Below are 21,637 nucleotides of genomic sequence, written 5' to 3'. Positions count from 1 at the left end.
ATTAACTATTTGAGCAGAAATAAACCTGTCAGCACTCTGAGTCACTCATGATGGGCCATAACGGTTCTTTATGAGTTTCTGCCACCAACAGTACACACGGACAAGGACATACATGTAGAATATGTAAACAACGTCAAAAGAAATATCTGTTGTTCTGATGATTACGAAACTTAAGAATTTTATTGTTTTACAGCCAAAGCACTTAAAACATAGTAAACTACTTCAGACCTTTCACATCATGGCTAATTACCGATAACTGACAGGTAACATTTTTCTCTTAGTCATAATCAAAATGTTTTTGGACTACCAGAAATGGCCTGGATTTTTTTTGTGGCCCTAAGGCATGTGCCTAGTTTGCCTTATGGTTAATCCGCCACATAGGGCCAGGAAAACAGTCCTTTAAGTAAGTGAAGTAAATACTCAAATTTACCATGTACTTTCCTGTCTCAAATTGTTTATTTCACAAAATCTGAAACACAGTATTTCACAATACGGTTACTAGCACAATTCCCATAAACTTAGCCGTAATTTTCAACTCACAGTTCTTCTTTATATAACTATAACAGTATCTTTATCACCATTATCACAAATAACACTCTGAAACACGGTCAAGGATTTTATTATGTTGACAGTTTCACCTGCTGTTGGTTTAAAGGCACCTCGCGAATTGCAGAGGCAAGGGACAGAGACAATGCCCTAGTTAGCAGGACAAGTATCCTCTCTACCCAAGGTAGGACTAGGGAGGATCAGGCAATGAATTCCTTTACATAATATATGAAATGTGAATAACAACTGAAGAAATAACCGCATCGTTCTCCTCACTATGAACATTACACACTACATTTTTTTTTTTTTAGTTTTCCATAGGACCTCCTACAATGATTTTATTTTCACGTCATTTTCTTATAACTGTTTTTTTTCTATTTTTGAATAAACAACTTTTGCAGTCTATTAAATTTTTATATATTTCTGAAATACCATCTATATGTATGTATGTATGTATGTATGTATGTATACACAACAAATTCAGCTGCTTCTAGTCAACTGTTAGACAAATGCCTTAGACATGTTCTTAGACTTCTTATTCATGTATGAGCTTTGGCCAGTTTTCACCATCATACTGACCACTGCGGATTAGTGATCGTAGGAAATTTTTGTCTGATTGTTCACAGCAAACCAAACTAGTATGGGTGGCCTTGGCTAATGCAGGTTTGCTGATCGTGGCATTATACAACCCTTTCATCACGTTGAGGTAGCCCTACTTGGAAAGAATATATATATATATATATATATATATATATATATATATATATATATATATATATATATATATATATATATATATATATATATATATATATATATATATATATAATGCTCATTCCACAGTTCCAAATCGGAAGCACACTAATTGAGAAGATGCAAAGCGTTTTGTATCCACAAAATGGCAAAATTTATATCATTATTATCTATACCTTATCTCGAAATTACACAATATCCTTTTTAAATTACAGATTTACTTTTTGAATTGCATATTTCATATTACTATCTCCTTCATTGTATACTTTGTTGTTTGTTTTATTGGATTAACTATATCTTTCACACTAACGTTTCAATATGAGAGCCGTTACAGCGGTATATACCCTTCACCTATTTATGGAGCCGCTTTGGAGAAATGAATTTTGGGAGCGCATCTCTCAAATTAAGTACATTCTATTTTCTCGAGTTTCTTTGAAAGGTTGATATAATGGAAAGGTTAACAGAAAAATAATAAGTATTAGATCCTTATTAAAGTCTTTACCAGTTGTGTGAATAGGCTTAGTGTTGCTTTGTAATGGAAGAAGCATAGACCTAGTGTTTATATGTACTGATAGGCCTAATTTTAATTCTAACCCTAGACCCAGCATTAAACTACGGTAATCCTTTATGTAGACCTATTTGGTAAGGGGCATACCCCATGGTGGTGATAAACTTACGTAAGCTTGACTAGAAACAACTGTTTTTAGAATGATTTATTGTTAATTTGTTCTCATTTATTTATATCCTCATTTCCTTATATCCTCATTTCCTTTCCTCACTGGGCTATTTTTCCCCTATCGGAGCCCTTAGGCTTATAGCATCTTGTTTTTCCAACTAAGGTTGTAGCTTGGCTTGTAATAATAATAGGACTATTAAACTTACACTACAGTGGCTGGTTATAACGCTGAGGCCTAAACCTACAGTAGTAGGTGGGATTATCTTAGTTGTAAATTGATCATTATTAATCCTCTCGGGGTGTCTGCCGTTTATGGGGACAGGGATATCTTTCTTATTACTAGCCAAATCGTATTTCATTATGGGGTTGATGTTCTTTACAATTTTCTAACATACCATAATATGATGTTAATTTATCGTTTTGACTAATAACACAATTTACCTTTACCACGGCAATATTTTCTAAGTTCAGCATGGTCCGTACGCAAGTCACGGGTAGCTCCTGCATAGTTTCCAACTTTCCCGATAGACAGAGCCCGTGTCATCCCAGTCTAAGAAACGTTCGGTTTTACAAATTAATACTGTCCCGTCAATCTACATATTTACCCCTTAGTTAAGTATGTAGTTTTTAAGGACACGTCATGTTTAGTGACATTTGATACTGCTGGGATATTTATCATGAAATGTTATGTTAGAAAAAGGCCGTTACAATGCGGCGTACGCTGAAGCCACGGCCAACTTACTCGGTCGTAAAATTTCCCGCAATCATTGTTTCCTGCCTGATTATAATAACACCCGTTTGGCGGCGCTCGATTCGCATATCAGCTGGTCGCGCAAGCATGAACAGTTTTCGATGTTCGTACGTATGTTTTCGCTAATTTCAACAATTTTCATTTTAATCTCTTGTTAAGATGGTTATTTCTTTCGAAATCGTCCCAAAATTATGCCGAATACTATTTTGTTTTATATACAAACAAAGGTTAGGTTATCCAGCATCTAGTTAAGATATTTCGTCAGATAAAGCCAGTGTCAAACAAAGCAACCGAACTAACCCTTTCGTGGGCCGCGTGATTTCAAATTTTTAATCCCCCCCATGACCCGAGATTGACCTACAGCCGACCCTTTCCAACTCTAACCGCCGTGATGGATAGACCTGTTCCGTATAGTTTCTCTGTGAGTGATATTTTCGAGTTTATCTCCCGTATTGATCAGATTGATGCAATTAAGACCCTCAGATATATACATCTACGTGATTTCACTCGTGTTACCCCCGAATTCTTTCACTATTTATTTCGAAAAGGCCTCTTAAGGGATTTTAGAGGTACATGTAAAAAGTGTAAAACAGGTGATGTGGCCCTGATGTGGTTTTAGCGACTACGAAATTTAAGGTAAGCCTGAGTAACCTATAATATGATCATGTGGATAAGATTAATTTTGAGTGCTACCCAAAGCTTCTTTTCTGTAGGAGAGAGACTTACGAAGGGGGTCCGGGGGCTTGCCCCCGGGTAGGGGTAGTGACCTGGGAATTACTAGGATTGGTTAGGTTTGGTTTGTGGGGTTTGTATGTTAGCAACAGTGTTTGGGGGGTCGCAGGGGGGCGTCAGCCCCCCCGTTTAGTTCACGATGAAGGTAAGGACATGGCTTGTAGGTCAGGTTAGGAGGGGAATTTTGGGTTAGTTGTCCATTTTTCTCGCACATTTCCGACATCCATGACCAGAGGGTTCCTAGTATGTAGATTGTTGGGACAAGCATTTACAAAACCAGTGAATTTAATATTTCATTCCGTGATCATTCCCGCGAAAAAGAGCAGATTTTCCTACTTAGTTTCCAACTTTCCCGATAGATAGAGCCCGTGTCATCCCAGTCTAAGAAACCTTCGGTTTTACAATTTAATACTGGTTTTACAATTTAATACTGTCCCGTCAATCTACATATTTACCCCTTCGTTAAGTTTGTAGTTTTTAAGGACACGTCATGTGATCATTCTCGTAGAAAGAGCCGATTTCAGAATTTTTTTTACTCGATTTCAAGAAACATTCGGTTTTACAATTTAATACTGTCCCGTCAATCTACATTATTTAACAAATCATTCCCGTAAAAAAGAGCCGATTTCGGACTTTTTTACCTCGATTTTCGGCCGGTCAAAGGGCTGTCCCCATAAACGGCAGAGGCTCCGTGTATGTTTATAAGTGTATTTTCAATATTAAACTTACCCGATAATCATGTAGCTGTCAACTCCGTTGCCCGACAGAATTCTACGGAAGGGATACGCCAGCGATCACTATACTAGAAGGGGGTGTACTCACCAGCGCCACCTGTGGCCAGGTACTGCAGTACTTCTTGTTGACACCACCTCAATTTTTCCTCTGTCGTGCTTCCGGCAAGACCTATATGGATACGCTTATAATTTTGGAGTCTTGTTCACGGTTTTTGGTGAAGTATTGCTCTAAGATTTCAGCTTTCGCTATACTGGAAACTTGTCTATTAGCTTAGATAGCTTTTATATTGATTTGATTAATGGTTAACGATCTTTTGCTTTATTTGGAATCCCCCTTGACTAGCTCTTTGATTCAAGATGTCCGACCTTTCTCAAGCCCCTCCCCAAAGACGATGTAGGACTTGTATTAGGCGTATTCCGAAGGCCTCGGTTGATCCTCACACCGCTTGTTCCGACTGTAGGGGAAAATCCTGTCAGTTGGAAGATCGATGTGAGGAATGCGCCGGACTTTCGGAACTTGATTTTGTTCGATTCCTTAAATATACCACTAAGTTAGAGAGAGAGAGAGTTAGGAGGAGTTCGGCTCGCTCTTCGCTTTATTCCTCACCTCATGATCCTCAACCTTTTCCTCCCCCTGTAGTGGCTACCCCCGAACCTACTATTTGTGCTCAGCCTGATATGTCCGATGTTTTACGTGCCATTCAGGCTTTAGGTGATAAAGTGGAATCGGTAGTGAGTGACCACAAGTTCCTCTTGGCGGACGTCAAGGAACTTAAGGTGAAAAGTGCAGTGGGAAGTGGTAGTGCCAGTGCTGTGCCGAGTGCTAGTGTCAGTGTCAGTGTTGTGCGTGAGGGTACTTCTGTGCGTGCCAGTCGTCCTCCCAGTCCGGGACCTCTTGCAAGCTCCCAAGCCCAGGGGAGAAGCAATGTCGAAGGGCAAAAGGGTTCGGCAGGCCTTGATCGGTGCACAGAAGTATCCTCGGTGGTTGCGGGCGTATCTTACAGAGATCGTCACTTCCACTCTCAGACGATTGAGCCTTTATTTTCCTCGTCTGCAGAAGAATTTTCGGGGAGAAAACGCTGGACTCAGGTCTCAAGACCTCTTAAACGTAAAGTCCAGACCTCACGAGTTCAACAACCCGGATGCAGTCATTGGGTTAGCTCTGACTCGCCGCAGTCATCAGGTGACTGCACACCTCCTAAGAGAGGTAAGGCGATGCCTCAACAGACCTCATCTTCTGTTAAGGCTTTGCCTCAACAGACCTCATCGTCTGTTGATCCCAAGATGGCTTTGCTGCAGTCCATGCAGTCGCAGCTTGCGGTCCTAATGCGTGAGTTTCAGGCAGAGAAGGTTACACCTTCTCCTGCGAGCGCTCCTCCTCACCGCAGTCCAGTCTGCCAGACGTACGAAGTTGAGGTTCCTCAAGCTAACTCCATGCATGAGCTACCGCGTTGGGAGTTGCCAGTTACCAGCGTTGTGCAGCAACCTCCACCTTCCTTAAGGCAGGAATCTCTTACCACGCGACAACCTCCTCAACAATGGGGACAGGAGTCTTATGCCTTACAACCTCCTCTTCCTTTGAGGCAAGAGTTTCTTGCAGTAAGACCATCTTCGAGGCAACAACCTCTTGAGGTACGACAACCTCTACCATCCTTGAGGCAGCTACCTCAGCTCTCGCAGCTGCTACCTCCACTTTCCTCAAGGCGAGAACCTCAACTCTCGAGGCAAGCACCTCAAGAACCTCAACTCGTGAGACAGGAATCGCGTTCTGCGCAGCCGCCACCTCAACTCTCGCAGCTCACACCTCAAGAACCTCAACTCGTGAGACAGGAACCTGCTACTGCGCAACCACCTCAACCCTTGAAGCAAGCGCAACTCTTGAGACAGGAACCTCATGCAATGAGTCAGCCACCTCAACGCATGCACCTATCACCTTCTCCTCTACTTGACCAGTCTTTGCAGCCTGAACCTCAGGTTTTAATACAGTCGCCTCTCACCACACTTGCTCCTCAAACAGCCGCAGAACCTCCTTCATCCCAGCCTCATGACTTTGTCATTACCAGCCCTCATCCTCTTCAACAGAGACTTGAGGATGAAACCGCAAGTGTTTATGCACCCGCTTGTCAGGATTCTGCTGTTCAGCACACCGCTGTAACTTTACCTCTCGCTTCGCAACACTCAGGTGATGAGGTTTCTGAGGAAGAAGCTGCGCACCTAGATGATCCCTCTTCGGACGTGGAGGAACCCAAGTCGTTACCACCCTCCATTGACTTTCGCAAGGTCCTGGCTCTTTTCAGAGAGGTTTACCCGGATCATTTTGTTTCTGCTACCCCTCGCTCTCCTCCATCTTAGTTTTCTCTAGGCATGCAACCTGTTAAGTCGGCCTACACTAAGCTCGTCTTTGCTAGATCCTCTAAGAGAGCTTTAAGAATGTTAGGGGATTGGTTGCAGTCCAAACAGCAACTAGGGAAGACTTCATTTATGTTCCCTCCTACTAAGCTGACTTCTAAGGCGGGCGTATGGTATGCCACAGGAGAGGAACCAGGCTTGGGAATCCCTGCCTCTGCCCAGGCTGACTTCTCAAGTTTGGTTGACTCTCCACGTAGATCGGCTATGAGGCGCTCTAAGGTCTGCTGGACCTTTTCCGACTTAGACCACTTCTTAAAGGGTGTCTTTCGCGCCTTTGAGATTTTCAATTTTCTCGACTGGTGCCTGGGGGCCTTGAGCAAGAAGACTGCCCCTGCTGACAAGGACTCAGCCATGCTTATAATGTCCTGTATGGATAAAGCAATTCGCGATGGGTCCGGCGAACTTGCCTCAATGTTTGTTTCAGGAGTACTCAAGAAAAGGGAACAACTTTGCACTTTTCTTTCCACTGGTATCACCTCTTGTCAAAGGTCTCAGTTACTTTTTGCTCCGCTTTCTAAGTTCCTGTTCCCCGAGGAGCTTATCAAGGAATTGTCTGCGGCCCTTATTCAGAAGGACACTCATGACCTTGTGGCCTCTTCAGCTCGTAAGGCTAAGGTTGCTCCTTCAGTTCCTAGAACTTACCGCACCCCAGTGGCCGATACTCCTGCTACAAGATTTATTCCGCCCTTTCGTGGCAGAGCCCCCAGCCGAGGAAGTACCCGTCCAGACGCTTTCAGGGGCAGGTCTAAGAAAGGTCCCAAGACTTCAAAAGGCAAACACTGACTCTCCTCCTCTCCAGACAGCAGTAGGAGCCAGACTCAAGATCTTCTGGCAAGCTTGGGAAAGAAGAGGTGCAGACGCCCAGTCTGTCAAGTGGCTAAGGGAGGGTTACAGGATACCATTCTGCCGCAATCCCCCTCTGACCACTTCTCCCATCAACCTCTCTCCCAACTACAAGGAAAAGGACAAGAGGCTAGCGTTACACCAGGAGGTGTCGCTCTTGTTACAGAAGAAGGCAGTGGTGATAGTCCGGGACCATCAATCCCCGGGCTTCTACAACCGTCTCTTTCTGGTGGCCAAGAAGACAGGAGGTTGGAGACCGGTGCTGGACGTCAGTGCGTTCAATGCTTATGTCACCAAGCAGACGTTCACTATGGAGACGACGAAGTCGGTCCTAGCAGCGGTCAGGCAGGAGGACTGGATGGTCTCGTTGGATCTGAAAGACGCTTACTTTCACGTTCCTATTCATCCAGACTCCCAACCTTTCCTGAGATTCGTTTTTGGAAAGGTTGTGTACCAATTCCAAGCCCTGTGTTTTGGCCTAAGCACAGCGCCTATGGTGTTTACGCGTCTGATGAGGAATATTGCAAAATTCCTCCACTTGCGGACATCAGAGCCTCCCTTTATTTAGACGACTGGCTGTTAAGAGCCCCCACAAGTCGTCGCTGTCTGGAGAGTCTCAACTGGACTTTGGACTTGATCAAGGAACTGGGTCTTTTGGTCAACTTAGAAAAGTCCCAGCTCATTCCCTCCCAATCCATCGTTTACCTGGGAATGGAGATTCGGAGTCAAGCTTTTCGGGCTTTTCCATCGGCCCCAAGAATCAGCCAAGCCCTAGAGTGCATCCTGAGCATGCTGAAGAGGAACAGTTGCTCGGTGAGACAGTGGATGAGTCTAACAGGGACCCTGTCATCGTTAGCCCTGTTCATCGAGTTAGGGAGACTCCACCTCCGCCCTCTCCAATTCCATCTAGCAGCTCACTGGGACAAGGATTTGACGCTCGAAGCGGTCTCTATTCCTGTCACCAAAGAGATGAAGACTACTCTCATGTGGTGGAAGACCAACATCCTTCTCAAGGAGGGTCTATCGTTAGCGATTCAGACCCCCAATCTTCATCTCTTTTCGGACGCATCAGACTCGGGCTGGGGCGCGACCTTGGACGGACAGGAATGCTCGGGAACATGGAACAAGGAACAGGAAACGCTTCACATCAACTGCAAGGAACTGCTGGCAGTTCATCTGGCCTTAATGAACTTCAAGTCCCTCCTGCTAGACAAGGTGGTGGAGGTGAACTCCGACAACACCACAGCCTTGGCTTACATCTCCAAGCAGGGAGGGACCCATTCGAGGAAGCTGTACGAGATAGCAAGGGACCTCCTTATTTGGTCAAGAAGTCTAAACCTCACACTGGTAACGAGGTTCATTCAGGGCAATATGAACGTCTCAGCAGATCGCCTCAGCAGGAAAGATCAAGTCATCCCCACGGAATGGACCCTTCACAAGGGCGTGTGCAACAGACTTTGGACCTTGTGGGGTCAGCCAACGATAGATCTGTTCGCCACCTCCATGACAAAGAGGCTTCCTTTGTACTGTTCCCCAGTTCCAGACCCAGCAGCAGTTCACGTGGATGCTTTTCTGCTGGATTGGTCCCATCTCGACCTATATGCATTCCCGCCGTTCAAGATCATCAACAGAGTCATTCAGAAGTTCGTCTCTCACGAAGGGACACGGCTGACGCTGGTTGCTCCCCTTTGGCCTGCAAGAGAATGGTTCACAGAGGTACTACAATGGCTGGTCGACGTTCCCAGGACTCTCCCTCTAAGAGTGGACCTTCTACGTCAACCTCACGTAAACAAGGTACACCCAAACCTCCACGCTCTTCGTCTGACTGCCTTCAGACTGTCGAAAGATTCGCTAGAGCTAGAGGCTTTTCGAAGGAGGCAGCCAGAGCGATTGCCAGAGCAAGGAGGATATCCACTCGTAGAGTCTATCAATCCAAGTGGGAAGTCTTCCGAAGCTGGTGCAGAGCCAATGCAGTTTCCTCTACCAATACCTCTGTAACCCAAGTTGCTGACTTCCTGTTACATCTTAGGAATGTTAGATCTCTTTCGGCTCCTACGATTAAAGGGTACAGAAGTATGTTGGCTTCAGTTCTCCGCCACAGAGGTTTGGATCTTTCCTCCAACAAGGACCTACAAGACATCCTTAAATCTTTCGAGACTTCTAAAGAACGTCGTTTGTCCACTCCAGGCTGGAATCTAGACGTAATCTTAAGGTTCCTTATATCTCCTAGGTTCGAACCTCTCCAGTCAGCTTCCTTCAAAGACCTTACTCTCAAAACTCTTTTCCTCGTCTGCCTTGCAACAGCTAAAAGAGTTAGTGAGGTTCACGCCTTCAGCAAGAACATAGGATTCACATCCGAATCAGCGACATGTTCTTTACAGCTCGGATTTTTAGCAAAAAATGAACTTCCTTCACGTCCTTGGCCTAGATCGTTCGAAATTCCTAGCCTTTCCAACATGGTGGGTAACGAGCTAGAGAGAGTTCTTTGCCCTGTCAGAGCTCTGAAATACTATCTTAATAGGTCAAAACTTATACGAGGACAGTCAGAGGCCCTATGGTGTGCCATCAAGAAACCTTCGATGCCTATGTCCAAAAACGCAGTTTCATATTATATAAGGCTTCTGATTAGAGAAGCTCATTCTCACTTGAAGGATGAAGACCTTGCTTTGCTGAAGGTAAGGACCCACGAAGTGAGAGCTGTAGCCACTTCGATGGCCTTTAAACAGAACCGTTCTCTGCAGAGTATTATGGATGCAACTTATTGGAGGAGCAAGTCAGTGTTTGCATCATTTTATCTCAAAGATGTCCAGTCTCTTTACGAGAACTGCCACACCCTGGGACCATTCGTAGCAGCGAGTGCAGTAGTAGGTGAGGGCTCAGCCACTACATTCCCTTAATCCCATAACCTTTTTAACCTTTCTCTTGAATGCTTTTATTGTTGTTTTTTGGGTTGTTACGGTAGGCTAAGAAGCCTTCCGCATCCTGTTTGATTTGGCGGGTGGTCAATTCGTTCTTGAGAAGCGCCTAGGTTAAAGGTTGTGTAGAGGTCCTTTAGTATGGGTTGCAGCCCTTTATACTTCAGCACCTTAGGGTTGTTCAGCCTCCTAAGAGGAACGCTGCGCTCAGTAAGGAAGACGAGCTTATTAAAGGCAGAGTAATGGTTCAAGTCGACTTCCTTACCAGGTACTTATAATTTCATGGTTATTTTGAATAACTGATAATATGAAATACGGGATACTTAGCTTACTTATATTCATGTACACTGGTTTTCACCCACCTCCCTGGGTGTGAATCAGCTACATGATTATCGGGTAAGTTTAATATTGAAAAATGTTATTTTCATTAGTAAAATAAATTTTTGAATATACTTACCCGATAATCATGATTTAATTGACCCACCCTTCCTCCCCATAGAGAACCAGTGGACCGAGGAAAAATTGAGGTGGTGTCAACAAGAAGTACTGCAGTACCTGGCCACAGGTGGCGCTGGTGAGTACACCCCCTTCTAGTATAGTGATCGCTGGCGTATCCCTTCCGTAGAATTCTGTCGGGCAACGGAGTTGACAGCTACATGATTATCGGGTAAGTATATTCAAAAATTTATTTTACTAATGAAAATAACATTTTTTCAAGTTATATAAACTAACTGTTGCTTAAGGATTAAGTAATTTTCTAGAATAGAGTGAAAATAGATATATCTGAAAAACACAGGGATATGGTTTACCCGAGGGCAAGGTAAGGACAGAATCCTATTATTATTATTATTATTATTACTTGCTAAGCTACAACCCTAGTTGGAAAAGCAGGATGCTTTAAGCCCTGGGGCTCCAACAGGGAAAATAGCTCAGTGAGGAAAGGAAACAAGGAAAAATGAAATATTTTAAGAAGAGCAACAATATTGAGGGTATTTGGAGGGTCATACTCCCCTTCCCCCCAGTAGGTAGGGATAGGAATCCTAATTTAACCATCTTTATAACTTGGAAAATAAAGGTTGAGTCTTGGATTTAGGAAATTGCATCATAAACTTGACAAATACTTATCCTACTGTTTGGTAGTTGCAAGAAAACAAATATTGCTGATAACTCATCATAAATTATTAAGTTAGGTAACTAGATATGAAATACATTGTACTTAAGATTGGATTTCAAAGTTGAAATGGTTTGCGTTAGAATACCCTACGCAAGGGGATGCTTCACCGTGCCCAATAGCTTGATGGTACCCAAAAACCTTGGTAGAAACTGCTGGTAACCTGATATTAACATTGACATGCATCTGTCTCCATATTAGTTGTTCACTTTTATTTTTCCGCCAGGTAGAATAAGGTCATATAGAGGTAGAGGTGTTTAATTGCACCATTTACAGTACTGTACCAGAAAAGGCTTCATCAGGGCTACCCTACTTCCCCAAACCACACAGGTATAGTAGTAACTTCAACTGAGCTCCTAAATCTTACTAATAAACGGATTTTGAGCGAAGCGAAAAATCTATTTTTGGGTGAGATAGCCATGGCGTCCTGATGGAAGGTTCCTTTTTGGTAGCTTCCTTGGGTAAATAACTACTAAGATATTCCCAGAGAATTTAACCACAGGTTATCACAGAATTCTAACTTCTGGAGCGAGTATCCTAAAGGTTTCCCTTTAAGACATCGTATATCAACAGGGGACGCATGTATTAACGCGCCACATAGCTATCTACACCCCGAACAGAGTTAATGCTTCGGTGTGTAAGGGCTGAGAGTAGCTGGGAGCCGTTCCATAGCTAATCTCATTCGTGGCTACTACTGATACTCGAGACGTAAACAAACGGGCGCCATTGCTTAAATGACGTCACGTCCGTCTTTATCCTGAAGCCAGTTGCTTGCCCATCACCATGATACAGCAGAGCAGGGTGGGACCTAAAAACTGGACGAAGTAGCAGGGAGGGTCCATCAGGACGCCATGGCTATCTCACCCAAAAATAGATTTTTCGCTTCGCTCAAAATCCGTTTTTTGGGCTCAAGCCATGGCGTCCTGATGGAAGAATACCAGAGAATCAATGTATCGTGGTAGATTTTCCCCTATTAGTAAGTGCCAAGGCATTGACAAATTAGCATAGTAATCTTGGTAAAGAACCGTAGGGAAGAATCATCCTGCCCCCCTTGGCAGTGAAGTTCCCACAGGCCATGCCGACGTCAAAGTGGTATTGAAGGGCTATTCATCCTGATAGAAGAACTTGAAGAACTTGGAGACGAAGCTGAATGTTTGGTATTCGTATAGGAACATTCTGAAAAACAGACCAGTGGTGGTTGGGCACTGTGTGTTGAGAAGGGTGATTCATCTCCAGGGTATGAAGAGTAAGTATTCGTATTGGAACATTACATAATCAGAGTGAATATAAATTAAGAGTTAGTATCTTAATTTCTCCATAACCATAAGGAAAGGGGATAATAAAACTATGACAGGCATGTATTTCATAGTAAGTAGGAGCTGATTGAGACGCACAGGTAATAAAATAGAAATTTTATTTCACAAATGCAGAAATTAAATGAATTGCAGCAATAAGTAAAGTTCATTTACAGTAATTATAATGTACATAGTAATAAAGACTTGCTCTTGAATCTGAAAAGGAATTTCAAGTTTATTAGTAGGCACTCGTTCTCGAGGAACGTAAGTCTTTGATTAAAAACACATCATGCTCAGGGCATGCGGCACTTGTGTGACAACTATGACATTTCACCTGGGATAAGAACAGTTATAAAAGCACTAAGTGTTTTCGACATCACTATGTATCGCTCGAGGGTCTACATAGGCACCCGAAGAGTTAGAGTCCCAAGTAACTCACTGTTCTATGCAGAGTTAGGTGCAGGTTTCATAACACTACCTGCGGCTACCACAAAATGTTTGACTTCGTGCACTTGTTTCGCATAATGTTTAAAGAAAACGCGCGAGGACTTCCAGCCTGTGAAGTTTTTAAGGCTTTCAAAGTCCATACTCTGAAAGAAATTCAGAGATGAAGCAACTTTCCTAGGATCATGACCGGCGGGTGTACTGTCAGGATCTGCTCTGCGAATGAAGTAGGTGATTTTCGCTCTTAATTGTTTCAGTGACAGGTCGCTGCCCGATGTTTCTCCTTTGAAGAGTTGGCCTCCACCAAAGTTCGAAGTTCTGCGAAGATAGACCTTAAGGCTCTCTACTGGGCATAGAGAGACATCTTCCTTCAGGGGGCATATTCTCCAGGGGCCCCATCTTTTGGTGGGTAATTCATTTTTGGCGAGAAACGTCGGATCAGGGGAGAGGGTAACGTCTCCTGTATCGGTAAACAGGATGTGTCCTTCCTCTCTTGATAATGCCACTATTTCGCTGACTCGAGCTCCCGAAGCAAGAGCAAAGAGAAATATAACTTTCTGAGTCAGATCCTTGAGAGGGCATGAATCATTATCCAAGTTGGAGGCGAAATGGAGCACCTTGTCTAATGACCAGGAGATCGGTTTCGGTGGGGGTGCTGGGCGTAGGCGAGCACATGCTTTCGGTAGTTTGTTGAAGATGTCGCTGGACAGATCAATTTGGAAGGCATATAGAATTGGTCTGGTCAAGGCCGATTTGCAGGTTGAAATCGTATTGGCTGTTAATCCCTGTCCATGAAGGTGAATAAAGAAGGACATGCAGAAATCAATTGTGATTTCTTTAGGATTTTTTGTCTTGACGAAGGAGACCCATTTCCTCCAGGATGATTCGTATTGCCGTCTTGTGGATTCGGTCTTGTATTCCTCTAGGAAGTCCAGACTTTTCTTCGAGATCCCAAACCTCTTCTTTGCGGCTAGGGAGAGAAAATCATGAGATGAAGGTCCTTGATTTTCGATGATGAAGCGAAGACAGTCGACTTCTGTACTTGTTGGGAGAGAACTGGGCCCGGGAGAGGGATCAGCTTGGGCTGCAGCTCCAGGACCAGGGGGTACCAGTTGCTCCGGGGCCACTTGAGAGCCACTAGGGCCGCTGTCCCTTTGAAGGTTCTCAGTTTGGAGAGGACTTTCAGCAGAAGGTTGGTGGGAGGGAACAGGTAGATCTTGGACCATCTGTTCCAGTCCAGTGACATGGCATCCACTGCTTCTGCCTTGGGGTCCTCGTACGGGGCCACATACCGAGGAAGTTGATTGTTGTCGCTCGTTGCGAAGAGATCTATCTGAAGTTCTGGGACTTGGTGAGAGATGAAGGAGAACGATCTTGCGTCTAGAGACCATTCCGACTCTATCGGGTTTGTTCGAGATAGAGCATCCGCTGTCACGTTGCGGAATCCTTGTAGGTGAACTGCAGACAGGTGCCACTTCTTCTTCTCTGCCAGACGGAAGATTGGGAGAAGCACCTGATTTATCTGGGGCGATCTTGAGCCTTGGCGATTGAGACAACGAACTACCACCGAGTTGTCTAGGGTTAGACGAATGTGGATCGAGGGAGGCGGGGATAATTTCTTCAGAGTTAGAAGGACCGCCATGGCCTCCAAGATGTTTATGTGGAACGTCTTGAACAGGGGAGACCAGGTGCCTTGAGCCTGTTTTTGGTGGGAGTGACCTCCCCAACCCTCCAGCGAAGCGTCCGTGTGGATGTTGAGTGATGGAGGAGGGTGTTGAAGAGGAATGGACCTTTTCAGGGCCTTTGCTTCCGACCACGGCTTGAGGAGAAGTCGAAGTCTGTTTGGGAGCCGTCTCTTGAGGTCTCTTCGAGCGATGGATGCAGAACGTCTCCAGACTCCCGCGGCATCCTTTAGCTGTGCACGAAGCACTGGGTTTGTTACTGAGGCGAACTGTAGAGAGCCTAGAACTCGTTCCTGCTGGCGTCTTGAAATTCGTTTGGATTTCAGTAGTCGTTTGACAGACCCTGCTATTTCCTTCCTTTTCTTCTGGGGGATGGAAAGGCGGTGTGACTGAAGGTTCCATTGGATTCCTAACCACTGGAACTTCTGAGCTGGAGAGAGGCGAGATTTCTTCTCGTTGATCTTGAATCCCAGGTGTTCTAGGTACTGGGTGACTTTGTTGCAAGATTTTACACAATCTTCGGGCGATGGAGCCCAGACTAGCCAGTCGTCGAGGTAGGCCATCACCTGGACGTTTCGGAGGCGGAGCTGTTGTACTATGGCGTCCGCCAGCTTTGTGAAGATCCGAGGGGCCACATTGAGGCCGAAGGGCATGGCCCGGAAGGCGTAGCTTTTCCTTTGGAGTCGAAATCCTAGGTAGGAGGATGCGTGATGGTTCATTGGAACGTGCCAGTAGGCATCCGCCAGGTCTATGGAGACCGTGTAGGAACCTCGAGGCAGAAGGGTCCTTATTTGTTGAAGAGTCAGCATCTTGAACTTGTTGTTCGCTATGAACTTGTTGAGGGGGGATAAGTCCAGAATGACTCTGAGTTTGTCGGAGTCTTTCTTGGGGACACAAAACAGTCTTCCTTGGAACCTGGTGGACTTTACCCTCCTTATCACCTTCTTGTTCAAGAGATCTAGGACATATTCTTCCAGAAGGGGGGTTGATTGTTGGAAGAACTGCTGGAATGTTGGGGGTGGTTGAGTCCAACTCCAGCCTAGACCCTTCTTGACGATGCTGTGTGCCCAGGGATCGAAGGTCCAACGATCCTGGAATTGGCGGAGTCTTCCTCCCACCGGAAGCACTTCATTGCTTCTGGTGTCCCGAGGGCTTGCTGCCTCGGCCGCTAGCTCCCTTTCCTCCTCTGCCTCTGGAGGGACGGCGAGACGCGTCTCTGCCTGCACCTCTGTTTGAGCCTCTACCTTTGGGACGAAAGGTAGTTGTCTGTTGCTCGAAAGCAGGGGTGAAGACCGGTGACTGTGACAACACCGGTTGGGTGACCAATTGAAAGGTCTGTTGTGGCTGAGCTGCCACTTGGGAGGTAGCGGGTCCCGGAAACTGACGTCTTGGTTGACGTTGCTGGGGTTTCTGTTTTGAGGACTTCCTCTTAGGTTGAGGTCCGTCGTCCTGAGAGGGTTTCCTCTTCCTTGACATGCCCCACTTGTGGAGAAGGTTCCTATTCTCCGTGGCGGCTTTGTCGGTGATTTCCTTCACAAGGTCAGAAGGAAAGAGGTGTTTGCCCCAGATGTTGGAGGAAATCAGTCTCCGGGGTTCGTGTTTCACAGTGGCACCTGCGAACACGAATTCACGACAGGCTCTCCGAGCCTTTATGAAGTGGTACAAGTCCTTCATCACGGTTGTCATGTGGGATTTGGAAAGTACCATGTAGTGGTCTGGTACTCTGGTGTCACAGGCCATAATTTCAAGTTGGACTTGGTGAGACATGGATGCTGCGAGCCTCTCCTTCGTATCTTGTTCCCGACGAAGGAGGTGATCGTTGAGCTTAGGGAGGTCTTCGTTAAACTGACGTCCGGCGACGTCAGGATCTAGCTTTCCCACGACGAACGTATGCTGGATGTCCTTCCAGTGTCGAGCGTCAGGGGGAGTGACTATGGAGAAGGGTCTGCACTCCTCCAGTGCAGGGCAGGCTTTCCCCTCTTCCACAGCCTTAAGGCACGCAGTGAAGGCCTTTTCCAAGAATGGAAGTACCGCATTTTCAGGTGCGACATAAGTAGGGTGCTTCTTGCTCAGGGCCGGAAGCTTAGAGCAGGTAAAACCCCTACTCTTGAACGTGTTGGCTAGCATAGCCTGGGCCTTCGCGAGATCGAACACTATCTCTTCCTTCGGTTCGGTCTCTTCTTTAGAGGCAGGTTCAGAACGAAGTCGGACGTAACAGTCCGGGTAGGCCTCGAAGTTTGGGAAGAACTCCACGTCTTCCAAAGGGACCGTGCCGATCTTGTCGCTGACAAAGATTCTGCCGGTCGCGATGACCATATGCTCAGCATACCTCCATGGGTTGGCATGTGAGCAAGCGGGGAGATCCTTAACCGAAATCCTCTTCGGTTCTCTGGATCCCATCATGGACCTGATGAACTCCTGATTCTCCTTTAACCTGTCGTCCATGACGGCTCTAATCAACCGGATCATTTCTTGAGTGGATGAAGAGGGATCCGGGGTCGTGGAGGTAGACGGGATAGATACTTCCGTCGGTGTAGGAGTAGGAGCGGAGATGGAAGGAGGAGCGACCTCTTGCTCCGACTCGGCGTATTCCACCTGGTCTTCGTCATCTTCAGCTCCTTGAGCCATAAGGGTCTTCTCCGTGTCTTCCGAGACATCCGACATATGTTCGTCATCTTCGGAATCCAGGCGGCACTCGTGCATGGACTGGGCCATGACAACATCAGGTTCCACTGTAATTTGGACAGTGGGGATCACATCCTTGGGTACCACTGAATCAGGGGAGGCCTTAGGGAACAGGAGTGACCTCATTTCTTCAGTGGCCAGGTACGGTCCGGTGGCATTCTTCTGGAAGCCACGCACCCACTTGCGTAGCTTCTCCCGAGAAGTGTCCCTGACCTCCGCTGAGGGAGGGTTATGGAAGGCATCAACTAGTTGAGCCTGGCAGACCGTACAATTCAGTGGGTCCCAGAATTTCAGATCCCCTTTCTTGTTAGCACAAGGGGCGTGAGTCCTGCAAGCCGTATGCCCGTAGAAGTGCGGGCGTTTCACAGCGCAGAAGTCGAAGTCACACTTCATCTGCTCCTCCTGTGGAAGAAAGAGAAAATGAGTATGGGGGAGTCATAAGAGTGGTTCTTAAGCTAAGTTAAGATTAATCATTAATTTTAACTTAAAGAAAGGGTGTGATGCATAGAGATTGAAGTAGTAAAGAAAACATACTCCATGCATCCCGCCCGGCTGGCTACCGCAAGCTTTATCCCTGGATAATCCGAGATGGCCGAAGGCACAGGATAGTATTCCTTAAAATTCCACAGGGCAATGGAATTCCATGGAAAAAACCAAGGATAAGTTTGGGACCGAGATCACTCAGTCCCAAATTAGGGGGGCTAACAGGTCCCTTAGGGTAACTGCTTCCGGCAACCAGCCGCGCTAAGATGCACGCAGCATGCTGGAATTTTGAAGAATGCAAAGAGACAGCATGATTACTAATAGAACAGTACCAAGGCACTGATCTAAAGAGTGTAAACAGGCCATCTGTTTGCAGTGTAGGGCTATCAGTATACAAGTGATAGCTAGTAGAAGGGGGTGCAAGTAGTCTTGACGCCTCCGGGAGGTTCCGGCAGACCTCCGGCACGCTGGAGGCCGCTCCAGCAGAGTTTCTGGCATTAGAACAGACAAAATGTAAGTCAAGAGTAATACCAGGGTGGCGGCCGCCGGCACAACGGCGGCACGCCGGCAGAGGAGCGGCGGCTCCGGCAGTCGGAGGATGCCGGATTGGTGACTGGGACAAGGATGGTTATAGCTGAACCCGGTTGTCGGCAATGGATGCCGGCACTCCGGTGGCCGACCGGCAGGCGGACGGCGAAGCTAGGAGGAAGGAGGAGAGCCATCGGCGGGAGCCGGCGGCGGTCGACAGTCCCCCGGCAAGCGGGGGGGCTGGCGGCATGAGGGTAGGGGAGAGTCACCAAGGTAGGAGGCGGGTATCGCCGACAGTGGAGGCGGCAAGGGACCGGCACCCGGATAGTGAGAGAGACAGGGGGAGGGATGTAAGAAGTCCAGTCATGGACTCCCAGACATCCCCCCCTGAGAGGGTGTACCCATGATAGAGGCAGGCTCTATCACCCAGGAGCAGGAGTCACAGAGGACCGGGAGCTAGGGTAGCCCAAGAGAGGGCTAGGGGACACCCAAAGAGGGGGGAGACCTCCACATGCAGAACACATCCAGTGGCTAACCCCATAGGACACTATGAAGGGTATATGTACCAGAGCGGACTGCACATGGAAGCTCAAGGTAGCCCTATCACTCCACCCTAAGGAGGAGTTGTAGGACAGGGGACAGATGGGTATAGACTAACCTAAGTGTAGGCTAGGCTATACAAGAGATAGGTGGGGAGGGGAGAAGAGAAGAGTCTTCCAAGGAAGGGGTTCTGTACCAGAGCGGCCACTAGGGAAAGGGAGGACACTCCCTAACCTAAGATAAGGCAGCCAGGCTGAAACGGTGCATGGGTACAGTTTCAGCAGGGGACAGAATAACCTTCCAAAACCTAACCTAGAGCAGGGCTAAGAGCCCTGAACTAGGAAAGATAGAAGACATATCGCTATCGCAGGACAGTCATAGACTATTCCTAGCCATAGAGGAAGGGCTAGCCTTTCCTCACTCTCGGACGCAACCCTAAGGGGGGTTCATTCCCTTAGGGAGGACTGAGAGGCGATAAATACTCCATTAGACACTTGATCCCTCTACTTAGAAAGGGAATCAAGGCTAAACAGAGGGAATGCCAAGGCAGGGGATGAAGGAAGCATATAGGGGTCCTACAAGTAGGTTAGGTTAGGAAGGGACACTAACTAACCTATCCCCTATATGGTCCCTGAAGGCGAAAAAACACTTGCATCACGGTCGAAAGTATTGTAAAATAAAGCCACTATCTTCATAACTTAGCCTAGGATCACTAATAAAATCATGCATGAACACTTATATATAGGCGCTCTGGCCTGGGGGCTATAGTAGCCGACTGGTATGAGGTCAATCGATGACCGATAAAAAGCGTCGAAACACGATATAAAAGTTCCTAGCTATGAAGACTAAATAAACTAATGTAATCGATTAGTAAATAAGGCCGGAAGCGTTGTTGTGGCTAACTAAATAAGGCATGCATAACAACAACGACGCCATAAAATGGCGGGTCCGGTAGAGGCACAGCTCTGCCACAAAACAGCAATTATCTCGGAAAGTAATATTTACTTTACGGTCAGAGCTTAACTAAACAATACTGGAACCTTGTACTCAACTTTCCAGAAGAAGGCGAGGCTGAAGGTAGCGACATTACGTAGATGCAAAGCGATAAGTAAAGCACAGGGAAAATCCGTCTAAGTAGGGCGAGCTACTGAACAAAGGATAAAGACGGACGTGACGTCATTTAAGCAATGGCGCCCGTTTGTTTACGTCTCGAGTATCAGTAGTAGCCACGAATGAGATTAGCTATGGAACGGCTCCCAGCTACTCTCAGCCCTTACACACCGAAGCATTAACTCTGTTCGGGGTGTAGATAGCTATGTGGCGCGTTAATACATGCGTCCCCTGTTGATATACGATGTCTTAAAGGGAAACCTTTAGGATACTCGCTCCAGAAGTTAGAATTCTGTGATAACCTGTGGTTAAATTCTCTGGGAATATCTTAGTAGTTATTTACCCAAGGAAGCTACCAAAAAGGAACCTTCCATCAGGACGCCATGGCTTGAGCCCAAAAATGGTAATTATTATTATTAGACAAGCTACAACCCTAGTTGGAAAAACAAGATGCTATAAGCCCAAGGGCTCCAATAGGGAAAAATACCCCAGTGATGAAAGGAAATAAGGAAATAAATAAATGATGAGAATAAATTAATAATAAATCATTCTAAAAACAGTAACAACGTCAAAACATATATGCCCTATATAAACTATTAAGAACGTCAAAAACAGATATGTCATATATAAACTATAAAAAGACTCATGATTTTATATGACTGTTGCACATCTATGCTTGGCAGAGTCAAAGAATAAGGATATGCAGTGAGGAGTTTCACCTTCCTTTTAACTATTGCTAAAGGTTAGAGGTGTCTGGTTTCAGTTCCAGCATCATCTCAAGAGACCCACACCAGAAAGTCAGTCGAGCAAGCGCCCCCCCCCTCCCCATCTGGTGCCAAACCACACCAGTAACCTTCCCAGTAAAAAGCTTAAACTCTGTCCTAGGCTGGAATCGATCTGTTTTCATGTACAGCTTTGCCGTATATACTGTATATCTGAAATTCTTTGGCTCTCAGTATATTTACCCACATTGTAGATTGAGTCACAAGAAGACATTAGACAGTTGTGCTGTACAGTACTCTATATAAAAATTTTAAATTTCTTTTTCTCTTTCAGCCTTGCCTACCGAGTTCAAGATGAGTCTGCTCAGCCCACCAGCGGAATTTCCATTTCCATTTCCACCTTATGATATTCAGCAGGATTTCATGAAAAACTTGTTTGATACGCTTGAAAAGGGACAGCTAGGCATATTTGAAAGTCCAACTGGAACGGTAAGATATTTTTTAAGTGGTTCAGATTTTTTTTAGTATGAATTGCAACCATTTGCTTAAAAGATACTGTGCCTATCTACCTGCGTTATTCTTATCAAGAAAGTTGCAAGGACGTTCTGTATTATCTTA

General features: G+C 45.9%; 1 long non-coding RNA gene and 1 pseudogene across 1 annotated transcript in view; one reads left to right on the top strand and one right to left on the bottom strand.

Moving 5' to 3' along the window:
- Positions 1–21,637, bottom strand: part of LOC137638264 (uncharacterized) — a 466,810-nt gene that overhangs the window by 40,866 nt on the left and 404,307 nt on the right. The window lies entirely within an intron of this gene.
- LOC137638258 (ATP-dependent DNA helicase DDX11-like) overlaps positions 1,628–21,637 on the top strand; it is a 138,711-nt pseudogene continuing 118,701 nt past the window's right edge.

Source organism: Palaemon carinicauda, chromosome 3 (genome assembly GCF_036898095.1).
Source record: "Palaemon carinicauda isolate YSFRI2023 chromosome 3, ASM3689809v2, whole genome shotgun sequence".
Taxonomy (NCBI): domain Eukaryota; kingdom Metazoa; phylum Arthropoda; class Malacostraca; order Decapoda; family Palaemonidae; genus Palaemon; species Palaemon carinicauda.
This window is presented reverse-complemented; position numbering and strand designations above follow the sequence as displayed.